General features: G+C 39.9%; 1 protein-coding gene across 3 annotated transcripts in view; it reads right to left on the bottom strand.

Moving 5' to 3' along the window:
* Nucleotides 1–4,044: 4,044 nt before the first annotated feature.
* Nucleotides 4,045–16,122, bottom strand: part of KCNJ2 (potassium inwardly rectifying channel subfamily J member 2) — a 31,546-nt gene continuing 19,468 nt past the window's right edge. For 2 of the 3 annotated variants that reach the window (XR_003996654.1, XR_003996653.1), the window contains one exon: nucleotides 15,956–15,994. The gene's annotated coding sequence lies outside the window, so the exon portion shown is untranslated. Of the gene's footprint in view, nucleotides 4,101–15,955; nucleotides 15,995–16,122 lie in introns of those variants that run through there. The other variant, XR_003996655.1, reaches the window with a different exon arrangement.

The following is a 16,122-nucleotide window of genomic DNA, read 5'->3' as shown; positions in this document are numbered from 1 at the left end:
GAACAGTGCTATCTGATTCTTTGGCTTTCTGGTATGTTTGTCTCAGCTTCTGAAGTTTCAGCACTGTTTTGAGTTCCTGTTGTGGCCTCTGTCCATCATAGCCTTGGAGATTTTTTTCAAATGTTTTGGCATTTCATCTTCTGTAATGGAGCTCTGATAGAACAGATTCATCTCCCCATGCAGAGATCAGCTTCAGTATCTCCCATACGGTCCATGCTGGAGCTCTTTTTTGATTCTGGGACTTCATGGTCACCTGTACTGATCAGCGCTCCACGCTGGGCAAACAGGAAATGAAATTCAAAAGTTTGCAGGGCTTTTCCTATCTACCTGGCCAGTGCATCCGAGTTTGGATTGCTGTCCAGAGCAGTCACAATGGTGCACTGTGGGATAGCTCCCGGAGGCCAATACCGTTGAATTGCGGCCACACTAACCCTAATTCGAAATGGCAGTACCGATTTCAGCGCTACTCCCCTCATCGGGGTGAAGTATAGATATCAATATTAAGAGTCCTTTATATCGAAATAAATGGCTTTGTTGTGTGGACGGGTGCAGAGTTAATTCGGTTTAACACTGCTAAATTCAAGATAAGCTCGTAGTGTAGACCAGACCTAAGTAATTTAGGAACCTATGTCTCATTTTCAAAGGTGACTTTAGGGTCTAAAATAGGTTCAGTGAGACCTATGCAGTTTTTGGCTATAGGAATAAGAGGACTTTATTCTTCAACTTCTCGGTTGAGAAGTAGGGAAAAGTTCCAGCCCACCTCACTCTCAGAAATCCAGCCTTGAGGTCTAAAGATGTGGCTGGGAACAGCTAATGAACTTATCTGGAAGCACCATATTACTACCCATTCCAGCACTCTTAAGGCTGGTCTACACTACCACGGTAAATTGATCTAACTTACACAACTTCAGTTACGTGAATAAAGTAACTGAAGTTGATGTAGTTAGATCCACTTACCATGGTGGCTACACTGCACTGTGTTGATGGGAAAGCGTCTCCCGTCAACTTCCCTTACGTGTCTAGGAGAGGTGGAGTACTCTCCCATCGATTTAGCATGTCTTCACCAGCCCTGCTAAATCGACCAGCAGTGCCGATGTACCAGTAAATGTAGACATGCCAAATATAGACATGCCCTGAGTCATTCACCTCAGTCACAATGTGTCCTTCTACATGCAGCTTGGGACAAATCCTTGCCTTACTCTCTGCAGTATGCACTAGCGTCGAAGATCCCAGACACAGCAGAACAACAAGCAGGTGAATTCTAAGGGCAGGGATGGAGTTAACTAGAGTTAATTATGCATCATAAGAAGATAATTTGATAACAGAATTGAAAATATTCCCATCTGTCTCCCTTCTATTGGATTGCTCAGATAATGTCTACTGTTCATAAAGTACTATGCAATCTGAGATTACACAGTAATTAGAGGGACAATGCTTCAGGACTCTCTAGCGTAGGCTTCATGAGGTCATGTATGAACTGTCTTCGTGGGGAAAAAAAAGCAAGACCCAAGGTATTAATGTGGTTGGATTTCTTATCCGGATTTCATTCTGTTCAGTGTGTTCTGGTATGTCATTACAGGATGTGCAAGTGCTAGCACAGCAGATAGGCCTTTTGCTCCAAAGTCCCTATGAAAGATGACTGCAGAAAATATTGACAATTGTCACTGGTTCTTGAGAAACAGCGGATAAGGAGGACAATGTGACCCCTTTTATTGCACTATAAAATAAGGATTAATGTGCAGTCAGAGGCCTAAAACTTTTCCTTGGTGGATATGCTCTTTTGTTGTTCCCAGAGGAGTGAAGTCCTGTAAATGCAAGCTTCAGCATGGACTAGCCTTGCAAGTAATTACCCAGGGTTCCAGACAGGTTTGTACAGCCCACACTGAAGAATGCACTGCCATCACTTCAACTCTTCTGGGACCTGAGCAAGCTAGACAGAAGCTAGCTTGAATACATCGACTCAACCTGCAATCATACCCTGTGATAGCAGTCTAGACACATCCATAGTTGACATCACAACTGGGTGTGAGCTGAATCAACATACCAAGCACTTGTTCTACTCCTGAAAGCCCACCCTAACTGTGAAGCCCTCATACTCAGAGGCCTTATCTATACTAGGCTTCTATTGCCCCAAATTTCCCACCACTGCTACTCCAAATCCTGCTCCAACAATAGTAGCAAGGGTAAGTACACTCATTTAGATACAGGCCAATGACTGCTGGCATTTTTAGACCTGTGTCATTTAGCCTCTCTCTGCCTAGCAAAGTCAAGTGGCTGCCTAGAGCCCAGTTTATACAAGAGCTTCCATTGATGGAGCAAGTAATTCAATTCCTTTGAACCTCAGTTACCTGTCTGTAAAATGGAGATAAGAATCTTTCCTTTGCCTACCTTGTTTATTTTGGCTGTAAGCAATTCAAGGCGGGAACTGTCTCCTATTATGTGTTTGTACTATGTGTGCTGTGACAAAGTTCCTCCTCTACCTTGGTGGGTCCTGCGCTTATTGGCAGATTTGCTCACCTCAGTGATCTTCTCCTCTGGTGGAACCCACAGTCTGGGTCAACTCCTCCTGTTTCTGATCAGGAGTTGGGAGGTTTGGGGGGAACGTGGGCCCGCCCTCTACTCCGGGTTCCAGCCCAGGGCCCTGTGGATTGCAGCTGTCCATAGTGCCTCCTGTAACAGCTGCATGACAGCTACAACTCCCTGGGCTACTTCCCCATAGCCTCCTCCCAACACCTTCTTTATCCTCACCACAGGACCTTCCTCCTGGTGTCTGATAACACTTGTACTCCTTAGTCCTCCAGCAGCACACCCTCTCACTCTCAGCTCCTTGTGTCTCTTGCTCCCAGTTCCTCACACGCACTTCCTCTCCTTTGGCTCCTCCCCATCTGACTGGAGTGAGCTCCTTTTTAAACCCAGGTGCCCTGATTAGCCTGATTGGCTGCAGGTGTTCTAATCAGCCTGTCTGCCTTAATTGGTTCTAGCAAGTTCCTGACTACTCTAGTGCAGACCCTGCTCTGGTCACTCAGGGAACAGAAAACTACTCACCCAGTGACCAGTATATTTGCCCTCTACCAGACTCCTGCACCCCACTGGCCTGGGTCTGTCACAGTACAGTTATGTGTCCAGTTACTAACACAACAGACCCCTGATCTCAGTTGTGTCTTCTAGGCACTAATGTAATTCAAAAACTACAACTAATAAATGTGTCTGGCCTAACAGTTCCTACTTCTTAAACATACCCCTCTGTTAATGTAAATCTATTAATTACTCAAAGATATGTTCAGGTGGATGAACTGGACAAACAGCTGAAGTTCTGACCTGAATCACCACCTTGTTTTAAGCCATTGGGATATGAAGGGATATGTGTTCTACAGGAATTAATATATTTTATAGATACGTGTTTGCTAGAAAAACCTGAGTGGTGAAAAATCTTTCCTTCAGAATGTAGGGACTACATTTTAGTTTTACTGCTGACTATAGTCATCGCAGTTTGCAAAGCAATTTTCATGCAGGTTTACGGACGTTTTGCCTGGAAATGCACATTGTTCTCCTAGTGCTTAAGCAGCTTTAGATAAGAAACTATGGTTTCAGAAAGATTAAGAGTATACGAAAGCTCTCAGGGCTAAGAGGAAGTCAAGGGAGTCATCAGGCATTTGGGAAGCAATGTAGCCACAAGGGAAGGCTGGAGAGTCATCAGAATAGTTCTAGGGGTTCAGAAGAGAGAGTGATTTGGGGGATTACTGTACTTTCAGATGGTAATCATGAAGCCAGGATAAGTGATGACAAACTTTCAGCTGAAGAGTTTAATGGCTTGAGGTTGCTGTCCGGAAATAAATCTGGGATTATGTTCCTATTGTTATTATATTACAGTAGGTTTGAATTGAGAATAGATGTTGTACAAACACATAGCGAGAAGCCGTCCCTATCTTTAAAAGCTTACAAGCAAACTAGGCAAGCCAGACAAAGGATGAGAGGGAAAAGAGAAGCATAAAGAGATGATGTGACTTACCCATGGTCAGACAGCAGAGCTGGCTTTCAAACCTGTCTGACATCCTAGCGCTTTCTACCAGAGTTCTTTCTTCTCCCACATCCCTTATTTTCTGGATAGAACGTAATGCTCCAATGAGTCAGCAGTAATGAACCTAAAATCCCCACTCACAGGATGGTGTAACAGGAAAACCCTGCCCTTGTTACAATGTGGTCAGATGAGGAATATTTCACAAACATTTCTGGGCTGTAAAATGGCCTGGAAGAAAATTGTGATAATCATAATTTTTGTTCATCACAGAGACACTACAGCCAAAAACACCCAGGTCGAGGCATTATTATTTGAGTGCTAACATCTGGGGAGGGGAGGGGGCATTAGAGTGATTTTCATTTTTAAGGTGCAAAAGTAACATTATAGCCATAGTTTATTTAGAAGATGTTTTTGCTTGTTTACTATTTTATTCTTTGCTTTCAAGTTATTTTAAATCTCTCTGCTTTGATTACCACAATTGTACGATGTTTTACCACCACCAATCCCTTTCCTTACTTAATTTTTTAAGGGAAAAAATATTTCCTTAGGAATCTTTTTTTTTTAATTTTAATAACAAGTATTGTTATTATGATCTGATTTGATGTAGAGATGCATAGATAGTAGAAAACTAGTCAGTGGAAACTCCTGTGTTGAATGACATGGAAAAATCCCTCAGGCTTTCAGTCAGCTAAAAGTAGAAGAAGGTCAAATGCAGTCAGGGCTATAATCCTGTCAATGGATCTTAAATCCAGTATTTAATATCGATCTTCACCTTCATAAATAGTGTATCGATACCAGTGACATAAGTATTGACATCAGCATGATGAAATATAGCCGGTAAATATAAAGATGACTGGTGCAGTCAAACTTCATCCCAGCAAACCACTGGAATGAAACCGAGTGACAGAAATGGACCTTTTGTAAATTGTATTAATTGTTATTAATGATGAACTGCAGGATGGAGATCTACATGTAAGCTGGAAGATTCTTCCTTGCTCTTCATCTCTCTGGCAAACTTTCCTTACATTATGCACTTAAGGAGCAGTGGACATATTTTATTTTGTTACAGGGAGGTATTGTCAATATTAACCATATTTTTCAGTAGTTATGATAGGGCAGTTCTGGCCTCATTTAGTGTATCTCCCTCCCATCCCCCTCACCCGGACTGCACAATATTGGTTTCTCAAAGCTTTTTTCACCATGTGGCCCCCATGATATCTGGCGCACAACCTTCCCCCTCATGCATGATTGCATAGCAGCCCTGTGGCACTTCAACCAATTGCCAACCTGAAAAAAAAATTAGGAAAGTACTGAATGTGTTTCGAGATGTATTTTAATACAGATTAACCACTAGAGATGAGGAAGAAAACCAGTAGCACATGACCAGATAGCTGCCTGCTAACAATCAGGAATGTTCCATGGGCCACCAATAAGCCGGGGTGACATTTCGAGAACCTCTGCCATATGGTCTGAAGTGAGGAGCCATCCCTATCAATGGGGAAAAGAAACACTATAGAAGGGGTTTTGTGATGGTCTTCTTGAAGGTATTTTCTCAGAATGTTCCACAGAGGGTACTGATTTGGCAGAGTTTCATTGTGAAGGGCCCATGCTTCCAAGTGTTTCATGCCCCCATACACTATTGTAATCTAATACTATACAAACACGCATACACATCTATGCACAGAAAGAGAGCTGGCCGAGAATTTTTTGATGAAATAATTATTCAGCAAAAAATCGAGATTTGCTGAAACTGGAATTTTTTTGTGAGAATGTATCATTTTTGACAATATTTTTGTTGGGAAGTTTTCTCCGGTCCAAGATTGAATTTCTGGCCAAAACCAGAGTTTGAGAGAAAAAAAACCACCACAGAGTAGTCAGTAGTCAATACCCTGGTGGTTGGGCATTCACCTGGCTCTCCCACATTCCAGGTGAGAGACATGCCGAAGGACTAGTGGTGATTCAGGTTTTACACAGAAAGTTTTGAAAGGTCTTGGTTTCCTTCCAAAGCAGAATGGGAATTCTGTTATTTAAATTTCCATAGGACAAGAAAACTACTCCTGCCCAGCTATGTACATATAAATTGAAATCAAGGAACAACTCCATTAAATCACATAAATACCACTGGAAAACATTGCAAAACCTGTCGTAAAAGTTTGCAAATGTCCCCGGTAACACTTAGGGAAACAACCATGAATTGGCAAAATTTCACATCCCAATTATTTTCAATAAATTTGTTGTTGAGGGGAAGGGGTTCAGTCTTGCCCTGAAATTTTTACAAAACTGTTTTTTAAAGAGCTCAGTTAATTGTTACCGCGTTCAGGATGTTCACTGAAAATCTGTGCCTGCAAAATGATTCCGTAAGAGCCAACAAAATTATAATGACACAGCTCTTCACGGCACTGACTTACACTGGCTGATGATCTGACACACAAGCAGGGGATATCTCTTTTTATGCTATGACATATGGTCATCCATTATAGCCTGCTCAGAAATAGGCCCTTTATTATAGACTATTGGGCAGCAAAGGAGAGAATTGTGCCTTAGAGTGAAGATAGTTCAAAGCACTGCCCTGTTACTTTGACCCTTTTATTGATCAGAAACTCTCCTTGTTTTAATTACATTATCAGTCTCCAGACTAGACAGCTCCTAAACTCATTTATGTCCTAATCTATTTGCTGGTGCACTTTGTGATGATTTACAATACAACCAACGGATTCTTCAAGCAACAGATGAGAATTGTTCAGAGAAACTTGTAGTGTGTGTGCAATTATGTGTTCCTTTGAAACAAAATCAAAGTTCATTTCTAAGACTACAAAAGTCTCTTCTTTCTTCCCCAGCACAAAGAATAAACAACTTGCTCTTTTAAGTCTGGACAAGCAAAAGCTTCAGGCATAGAATTAAGGGAATTTAAATTATTATAGACAATACATAGTACATGTCTAAAAAAATGTCTGTTTAAAAGTGGAGGCTTGAATGTTACGCAGCATACAACAGAAGAATGTCTTTTTGTTCTGTATTTGTACAACATCCAGCACAATGGGATTCTGGTCCATGACTGGGACTTCTAGGCACTATAATCATACAAATTAATAATAATAACAATAAATGACAGAATTGTCCAGGTACAAATATCTCATCTTGACAGGACTTGTTTTTGTTAACCCAGGTACTAAAATAATGGTAACGATAGAATATTCCCTTGCACTTTCAAATATTGCCTTTCATCCGAGTATCTCAAAATGCCTTACAATCCGTGGATAATTAAGGGTCAGAACACCTCATAAACTAATGATATACCTTGCCAGCAAATATTAATTTTTACTGGGGTAACACTACATCAGGAAACCTTGTGACTGGGTGCACAGAAGAGGGGCTTTTCTCACTTAATCATCTTTGGGCTCCATAAACATTGATGGAAAATCTGCATGTGGATAGCTTAGGGATGACTGGAACAATGTCAGCACAAGTGGAGGGGACTGGAGGGAGGAAGAAGTCATTAATTCATGTATCAATACAAGCCACTGAAGGAAAATGATCCTTGGTAACTGGCCTCTGAATATGAAACACTGGTTTAGTAGCCTTTAAATAGAGCATATAATGCTCTTTTCCTCATCCAGTACAGCATAAGCATTCTTAAGAATGTAGCCCTCTGTTAGCATGCTCTATAAATGCATTTTATTGTGAGGTAAGATTTAGAGACACGTTTAGAAGAAGACGCTGCAATACACTTGACTTGGGCTGGGTCTTGAACAATACCGTGGGAGCTCCAGCTAACACAGAGTACAGCAGCCCGGTCCTTACGCAGGTAGAAGTGTTATGATCACACAACACCAGTTCGTGCTACGGAGTGGGCCACCTATTTGCTTTTGAGTGCAACTCAAGAAGCTGGTTGGGAATTTTCTGACAAAATGTGGTTTGGATGGATAATAGTAATTCATCAAAACCAAAATGTTTTGCGGAAATGTTTCGGTTTCGACAAACATGCTGAAATACAGGAGTCAGGGGAGCCCAGGAATTCTCATGTGATAAAGCAGCTTGTTGCTCTGTTGTGCCAAAAAATATCAAACCAGAACACTTCGATTTTTCCAAAACAAAAATTATCAAAATTTCTCGTCCTTTTTTTAACCGTAACATTTTTGTCAAACTTTTGGAATTTCTCATGGAACAAATATTCCAAGTTTCAGGCAGCTCTACTGGATACACATGCTAGAAAGTCCTATACTGTGTGTGAGTCAGGCCCTGAAATATTGCCTTTCCCTCCATTCCCTAATGGAGTTATGACCCACTAGATCTCTTCTTGCTGTGTAATCCTGGGGGTTAAATTCTCTACACTTAATGGGAAGGCATTCTCCACGGAGAGGCTATATCTCTGGAACTCCAGCAGACCAAGTTTAGCAGTCTTCATGGTCTGTCATAAGAGTTTTCATCTTCATTTCCTCAAGGTATTCAAAGATAGTCAGAGGCCACCTGCCTGCCCTTTACGCCTTTGAAAATTTTCCCCTTAGGCCTCTAACTACTCTAAGGTTATGTCTACACTGTTTGTGCTAGTGACCTACCAACACATGTGCAGACATGGCTTTGAAGTTGCAGTTTTGGGCTCCAGTTTGGGGCTGGAGCTTTTTCCTCTACTTCAGGACCTCTTTTTCCTTTTCTCTTCCCAGTTTCTCTGCCTTCTTCCTGTTCCTCCTCTCAGTCTTTTTTCCATATTATTTTTTTGCAGTGGGTACTTGTTGAGAATCTGCCTTTCCCCTTTGGTCACTTTTCACTGTCCTCTGCCCTCAGGACAAAACCACATGACATCTCCCCATGTAGTAACACTGTTCAGATGCTATGATCTAACTGAATTCATGTCAAGAATCACAAATATGTATTTGTTCTTTTTTTGTGTGATTCTGCTCCATGAAGTTAAATCTTTTATTTGTCACTTTTAATATATGCTATAAATAAATTTGCATACTGATATTAAAAGAAACTTTTTCTACCCAAATACAATATTACAGTTCTCTAAATTGAAAATACATTTAAATGGCACATCAACCAGCCTTAACTGATTCATCCAATGAATTACATAAAATACTCTTAAACTGAACTGCAGTTAAAGTTATTTTAGAGATCTGTTCTATCACCAGCAAAATAGAATTTTTCTATCTCAAAAGTCTCTTTTAATAAGACACCAAAGCATTGTGTTGACATATAAGATTGCTTTATAATGAATCAAGTGCCTTACTAGAGCTAATTAATATATATCTCAACATATACACATACATGCATACTATTGGGGCAGTATAACAAGGGAACTGACTCAAGGGTAAAGTGAAACATTGAGGATAAGGGCCAAGATTTTCAAAAGGTAATATTGAGTATTTCTGTTTGTTGGTACATAGCTTGAGAAACCTTAAAGGGCCTGGCTTTTCAGAAGGTAGATGCTCAGCACTTTCTTCTCATTCAGACCGCTTAAAAATGGCTCATCATGGCCAGACAAAGTCACTAGTCCCTTTGGAAAATGTTGGCCACATATCGTTTCCAAAATAAGACTTTACAATTTCCGTTAATGTTTTGTGCCCAAGATTTTCCACAGCAAGTGCCCAAAGTTAGGATCCTAAGTCACCATTTAGGAACCTAAATAAATGGCCTGATTTTCAAACTCATTGAGTAAAAATGGTTTAAAAATATTTTGTTTTTAATATAAGGGACAAAAATGTCATCACATAATTACAATAAAATGTGTCCTTTTTTCAGCAAGCTTGTTGACTTGGGATATATGAGGTGCTCATTGCTTTAGAAGCAGGCCAATGATTTGGGCACTTTATTGAGGTCTGAGGAGCTGAAATTTAAGCTCAGCTTTTCAAAAATATTGGTCTGAGAGGATAATGACAGCTCTAAAGTCTGTTTTCCTAGTATCTAAAGAATTTAATTAGATGACATTATAGTCTAATTTGACAGTACCTGTGCAATTTAATTAAAGTACATCACATTGCTCTTTATGTGAGTGTTCACCCTTGGAAAATCAGGGTCCTTAAAGAAGCTTCAATTTGGACAGCAAAACATGGAGACATCCAAAATTCCCCTCACTACTTTTGAAAATGCAAGCGTTTATTTTAAGTAATGAAAAGAGTGAAGTATAACACAGGATTTTTTTTCCCATTAGAAATATTTGTCTCCACTAATAGGCTCATGAAAGAAAAGAAAGAATAATTTGGAGATTATAATGATTCTGCTGTTTCATAAAATTTATATGTTAAGAAAGAAATAAAATCACAGAGCCATAAAATCACTCAGACATCTAAATTAAGTTAAAAGAGATAAAATACAAACTCCTGCAGCACTGCAAATTGGGTATCTGCCTACTGATATGATCATCATGTTGAATCACACTACAGATGTATTAAATAAATAAAACAAAGGCTCGATTCTGATCTTACACTGGCTTTACAAACTCCATTAACATGGTGTGTGTAAAACTGACTAACATCAGGCCCTAAATGCTTGAAATAAATGAATAAATAAATGCTCTTCAAAGACAAATCTGCTTCTGCAATTTAGAAGAAGGGATTCAGTTCTGAATACCTCACTGAGGCAAATTTCCCTCTGAAGCTGGGATTGGTGCCAATAGATATTGTTATGAAAGTTTTCACCTCCACTTTATGGTTCAAATGGCGTTCCAAGTCTCTGTTCCAGTCACGAGCAACCAGAGTGTAGAAGCACTGTCTGATCTTATACGTTACACAGAGGGGACACTGTAGAGCTGTTATGCCAGCTCCATGTCACCTGGACATAAGGGGCTGATTCTCCCCTCTTTTATAGAGCACCTCCTAACTCTACTGACATCATTGAAGTTTAGGACACCCAGCACCTGGCATGATTGAATCCTTAATTTGTCGGATCCTGTGTATTTATATGTATTTATACTATCTGGTTCTGTGGAGTTTATTTATTTTATCCATACTTTGCGTTCATAGATTTGTTACAGTTGTGGGGCTTTTAAAATTCTAAATTCCCTCCTCCCTTAGTGTAAATCAGGCAGAGCCGTAGCAACAAAGAACGTGGCCCCCTCCGAACATATGTCCAGGGGCCCTTACAATGCAGAAAAGATAAAAAACTAAACAACTAAATTAATAACATTTATCCGCCGACCGCCATTATGAACGCAAATACACATTCTTTGAATGGGTCCAACTAAAATTCGAAACTGACCGACAGACAACTGATGTAGCCAATAGCATTATGATGTATCATAATGACTTCACGGTTTTGTCGGTAAAACCGACATGGATTGTGCAATAGCGTCAATAAATGTCACTTACCTAGTTATACCTTACATTTTTTTTTGCCACTTTTAAGGGCCCCCTTCTTTGCGGGGCCCCCTCTGGTCGGAGGGTACTGAGGGCGCTCGCTACACCTCTGAAATCAGGAGCAGATGCAGTTACTATGGTGTAAAAGTGGTATAAGTGAAAGAAGAATTATGCCCAACATCCTATGTTTCCTCTTTCGAATGAAATAGGTCTTGGCCCCCCAGGAAACAGACAGTCCGTGTCCCCAAAAGCTCTTGTTCTAATACTTTCTATTTGTTCAGCACCTAACATGATGGGGTACTGGTTCATGACTATGGCTCATAGACACTACTGTAATGCAAATAATAAAATAATAATGATCATGAGGAGGTACAATTAGCATGCAGGGAAGTCTATACACAAATAGTACATCTAGAAAAGCATTCAATATTAATAGATTTTTTTACTGTCAATTGATTTCAAACACCTTCTCTGTTGTACTCCATTCTGGTCTCCTGATTCAACTGGCAGTTAGTATCTGTTCAAACAAAAATCATTTTGATTTTTCCTTTCAGGAAAATATCAGGTAATGGGTGTTGATCTCTGTTATTTGGGAGAAATGTAAAGCTCATGGATTGACTAATTATAAAACTATGTTAGGAACAAATTCCAAGAAAATATTGCATTTCTGAAAACTCACTCACAGAAGACGGGCCCAGTCCTTCAAGCATTCACATCAAATTGCCGTTTATTAGGTTATAGCTCAGAGCCGATTATTGACCCAGGGAAGAACCTATTGATAACACAATTACTATACCAACTAGATGGGTAATAAGTTGTTGTTTGAAAAAAGTTAGATCCTCAGCATTAGTGGCATGGAGAAATATAAAGTATGGGAGATCTTTTCAATAGAAAAAATGGCAGAGAGCCATATGTTATGATCAAGTTGATAGTCTTATATAAGGTTACCAATTTGTTTGGAATTTGAACAAAAATTAAATAAACAGTTAATGATATGGGGTTGATCAAGAACCATTGGGTCTTTTAAAGGTAACAATTCAGGTTATAATTAAGTTTTGCTAATGCTTGTATGGAAAGTTCATGTATCCTAATAATGATAAAAAATGACATTGAAATGAATGGGAGCAGTAGACAGCATAGAACTGGATAAAGGCAGAATAAGATCTACACATCATGTAAGTCCCACTGAAGCCCTCAAAATCGATATAAGTTGAGTGTAGGTTTGTTGGAGCTATTGGAACACTTGAGCACTTCTAGCTATGAAGAAAAGCTACTTTGGGTCTGAACAGACATAACACACTGATATTTGTTTTACCACTAGGAACAAGATCCTCAGCTGGCATGACACTCTGCTGAAGTCAGTGGATCCACACTGATTTACATCACCCCAGGATCTGGCTCCAAATTTTAATTGGAAATGAACCTTAGCCACACAGCCCCCTGGGGAATACAGCACAACAGCAAAATAACTCAATAAGAAAAGAAAAAACAGATCCCCTCCCCAACAACACAATTAAACCCTATGAAGTATCATACGGCTGAAAATGTGTCAGGCAAATCCAATGTATTAGCTGGAAAATATGATTAAAATTATATCCATAAGCCTCTTAAGAAAACAGATATTCTCTGTATGGAAGTTGTGTTGTTCAAGAGCTTCCCTGCATCTTTTTGCTGGAGTTTGCCATTTTCTTTCACAAACAACTTTAATAGTGTGTAATCATGATCAGAGCTAGGCTAGTGCTGCAGTATTCCCTCGTTCCCTGGGCTACCCGCTTGTAATCTAAATGAGTGACAATTTCAACATTTTATTTAAGCTTGTGCTCCAATCCATTTGGCAAAGCTTTTCTTTAGAGATTAAAGGGACTGATTTTGCAGCTGCTCAGGGTACAGAACTGCCTCTGAAGTCCACAGGAGTTCCATGCATGGAGCAGCTACAGAAACAGGCCAAAATCAGGTAAATTTACATACGTATTAATCAAATACATCCCAACTACTGCCAAAAAAACCTGTACTCCTCAGGAAAAGAGAGACAATACAATTTAACTGAAAAGAATTAAAAACAAAGATGCCACAACAAATTTGCACTCCAAAGTGTTGATGCCTTTCTCTTGAGTTTCCCCAGTATAAAACACATTCTCTTTGACGTGACATATTTATTACAGGTCAAGTCAGGACGTTTTTGGTGGGGGAGTGTCTCTAAAGTGTTGCTGATGAACAGAAAGTTTTCTGCTGTTCCCCAAAGGAAAAAGCTAAAGGTAACATTGTAGCTGCCCAAAACTGTGCTAGAGGCAATGAAGACTATGCCATTTTAATATATTTGTCTTCTTCTACTTGCACATCAAACCTCCATCTAGTCACTCACTTTAAAAAGGAAAAACATGCTCTCCACAACACTGCAGTTTCCTGAGGGCACTTAACACTAGACATCTCAAAAACCACTTATATAGAGTACTTATATAGCGCTTTCATCTCCAAAGAGCTTTATAAGCAGTAACTAATTAAGCCCAATTGCCTATTAAACCGAAGATGTGAATGAGTTTTTTGAAAAAAGCAGAATTCTTGCCCAGGTCAAGTCCGTTTCAGCTCTTCTGCACAGAGGGCAGAATCCCACAGGCAATCTGGTCCTTCACAACAGCAGTTCGGCTAAGACAGCTATTATGATTTCGCTTGGTGCCAAGTCAAACGATTGGCGGTGGTATTTGTTTAGCCTCTGAAGCCTGTTGATCATAAGGGAAGGAAGCATTGCAAGGAGAGTAATACTGTGGTCCATGTGCCAAGAGGCCAGCGCTCACAGCTCAGCTTCCGCCTCAGCCTGAGAAAGGTATGGGCAAACGTTCCCAATACGTTACAGTGGAGGATAAATAGTACTCAGGGGGGACAGGAGCAAGACTGTCCAAACAAAGGCCCTCTCTCAACTCCAGTTAGTCAGCTTGAAGTGCTAGGAGGTGAAGGGACAGACCTGTCGCTGAAACCACAGCATGGAAGCTGGTGTTCAGAGGTGGCAGCTGAGCTCAATGACAAGCTACCCCTGTACCAATATATCAGAGGGGCCCCACACTTATCTTGGAAAATATAAATGATGTCTTTCCTTTCTTGAGCTGAAAGGCATCTTGGGAGACACCCACAAGCAAAGGCTACCCAGACATGCAGACAATCACAGTTGCATCAGAGCACACACAAGGGAGCCAAATTTAAAATACACTTGTAAAGCACCAGTAGCTCTGTTCCTATGACTAACGTATCCCAAAGGTGCCATAACATATGCCAATGCTGTATGCATTTTAACCACTGAATTCTGGAGCACTAGAATAAGTACAGTGAGAGGAGAAGGTGGGGGAGAGAACCCAGAGGATATTTTTCCACAATTTATCATGCTACTTTTATGCTGCATGTTATCCTTTCCTTAGAGTCCAGAGATGAAAAGCTGCACAATTCCAAAATGAATTAAGCCTGCCAAGAAAAAGAGAAGCAGCTTTCTCTGCTCCCTGTGATATAAATTATGTCTGTATGTTACCATTTTTGAAATTTGTAGCTGCTGAACCTCAAGGAAAGAACTTGAAATTCTCAAGGCTGTATCTAAGTCTCCCACTTTGGATAGGGACAAATGTGTGTCCAGTTAGACAAGTGCATGGATGATGATCCCCTAAAGCATAGTTTTAGGATTATTCCACCATTCAGGATGAATAATAAATAATGTCCTATCCTTGCTAAGGAAAATCCCCTGACTGACTGTTGTGATTGTGGAGGTAATAGGTAGCAGGTCCATAATAGAGGTCCCCTCACAGTACAGAAACACTCCTACGAAGTAGAAGATTTGTGCCTATACAAGATCCAGACTAACACGGCTACCCTCTGATACTATACAAAGTACAGTGAACCATATCTGATGGCACCAATGAAACCTTGTCACCAGGAAGGTGTCACTGATAGAGAAATCATGATATCTTATGAAGCTGGATGGTAATGTTTTGATGAACTCTTCGTTCACCAAAAAAATACCAATTTGTCAAAACTAAAATCATTTGCAAAACATGGTCAGTTTTTATAAGTCTCCACTGCAAAAAATTTTGAATTTTTTTTTATTGAAATTATCTAAAAGTTTCATTTTGACATTTTCAAATCAGCAAGTGCTGGTTTTTTAAGCTAAATGACCTTTCATTTAGAAATTTTAGTAAATTAAGACTAATAAAGGGTTTAAAAAGAGAAAAGAACAAAATCAAAACATTCTGAAATTATTGAAATGAAATGTTTTGATTGACTTGAATTGAAAATCCTCAGAATGTCCATGGGATGGGAAAACTGTTTCTTATCCGGCTATAATATGTTACCAGTTTACAGAGCAAAACATGGACTCCCTTGGTGAGATTTCTAATCGTCCTGAATTGGGTTGAATTTTTATGATATGCACAACCACAGCCATAAGTACACACAGAGGAGACAAAGTGTGTCTGGGAAATTAGACTTACCAGGGTCTCCTATCAGGAGGAGAGCTAGACTGTAGATAAGATAGACAGGTATGCAGAACTTTTTTTTGTTTTAACAATTCTTTTCCTTTTATGTTATGTTTTCTTTCTACTCTTAAGATTAAACAATATTTTGGTTTGAAAAGGCTGTCTGGTCACTGTACTTACCAATAGTCGTAGCTCCCAAAGGAAAGAACTGCAGGTACCAAATCCAGTAGGATCTGTTAGATAAGCTTAGTTAGTGCACAGGACCCAGTCTAAGTGTGGGAAAATCACAAGATTTCATCCCAAGAGCAGTAAAAGCATGGGACCTGTGAAGGTGCACTCAGAGGGTATGTATACACGGTTC

This window comes from Gopherus evgoodei, chromosome 15, assembly GCF_007399415.2.
Source record: "Gopherus evgoodei ecotype Sinaloan lineage chromosome 15, rGopEvg1_v1.p, whole genome shotgun sequence".
Lineage (NCBI taxonomy): Eukaryota > Metazoa > Chordata > Testudines > Testudinidae > Gopherus > Gopherus evgoodei.
This window is presented reverse-complemented; position numbering and strand designations above follow the sequence as displayed.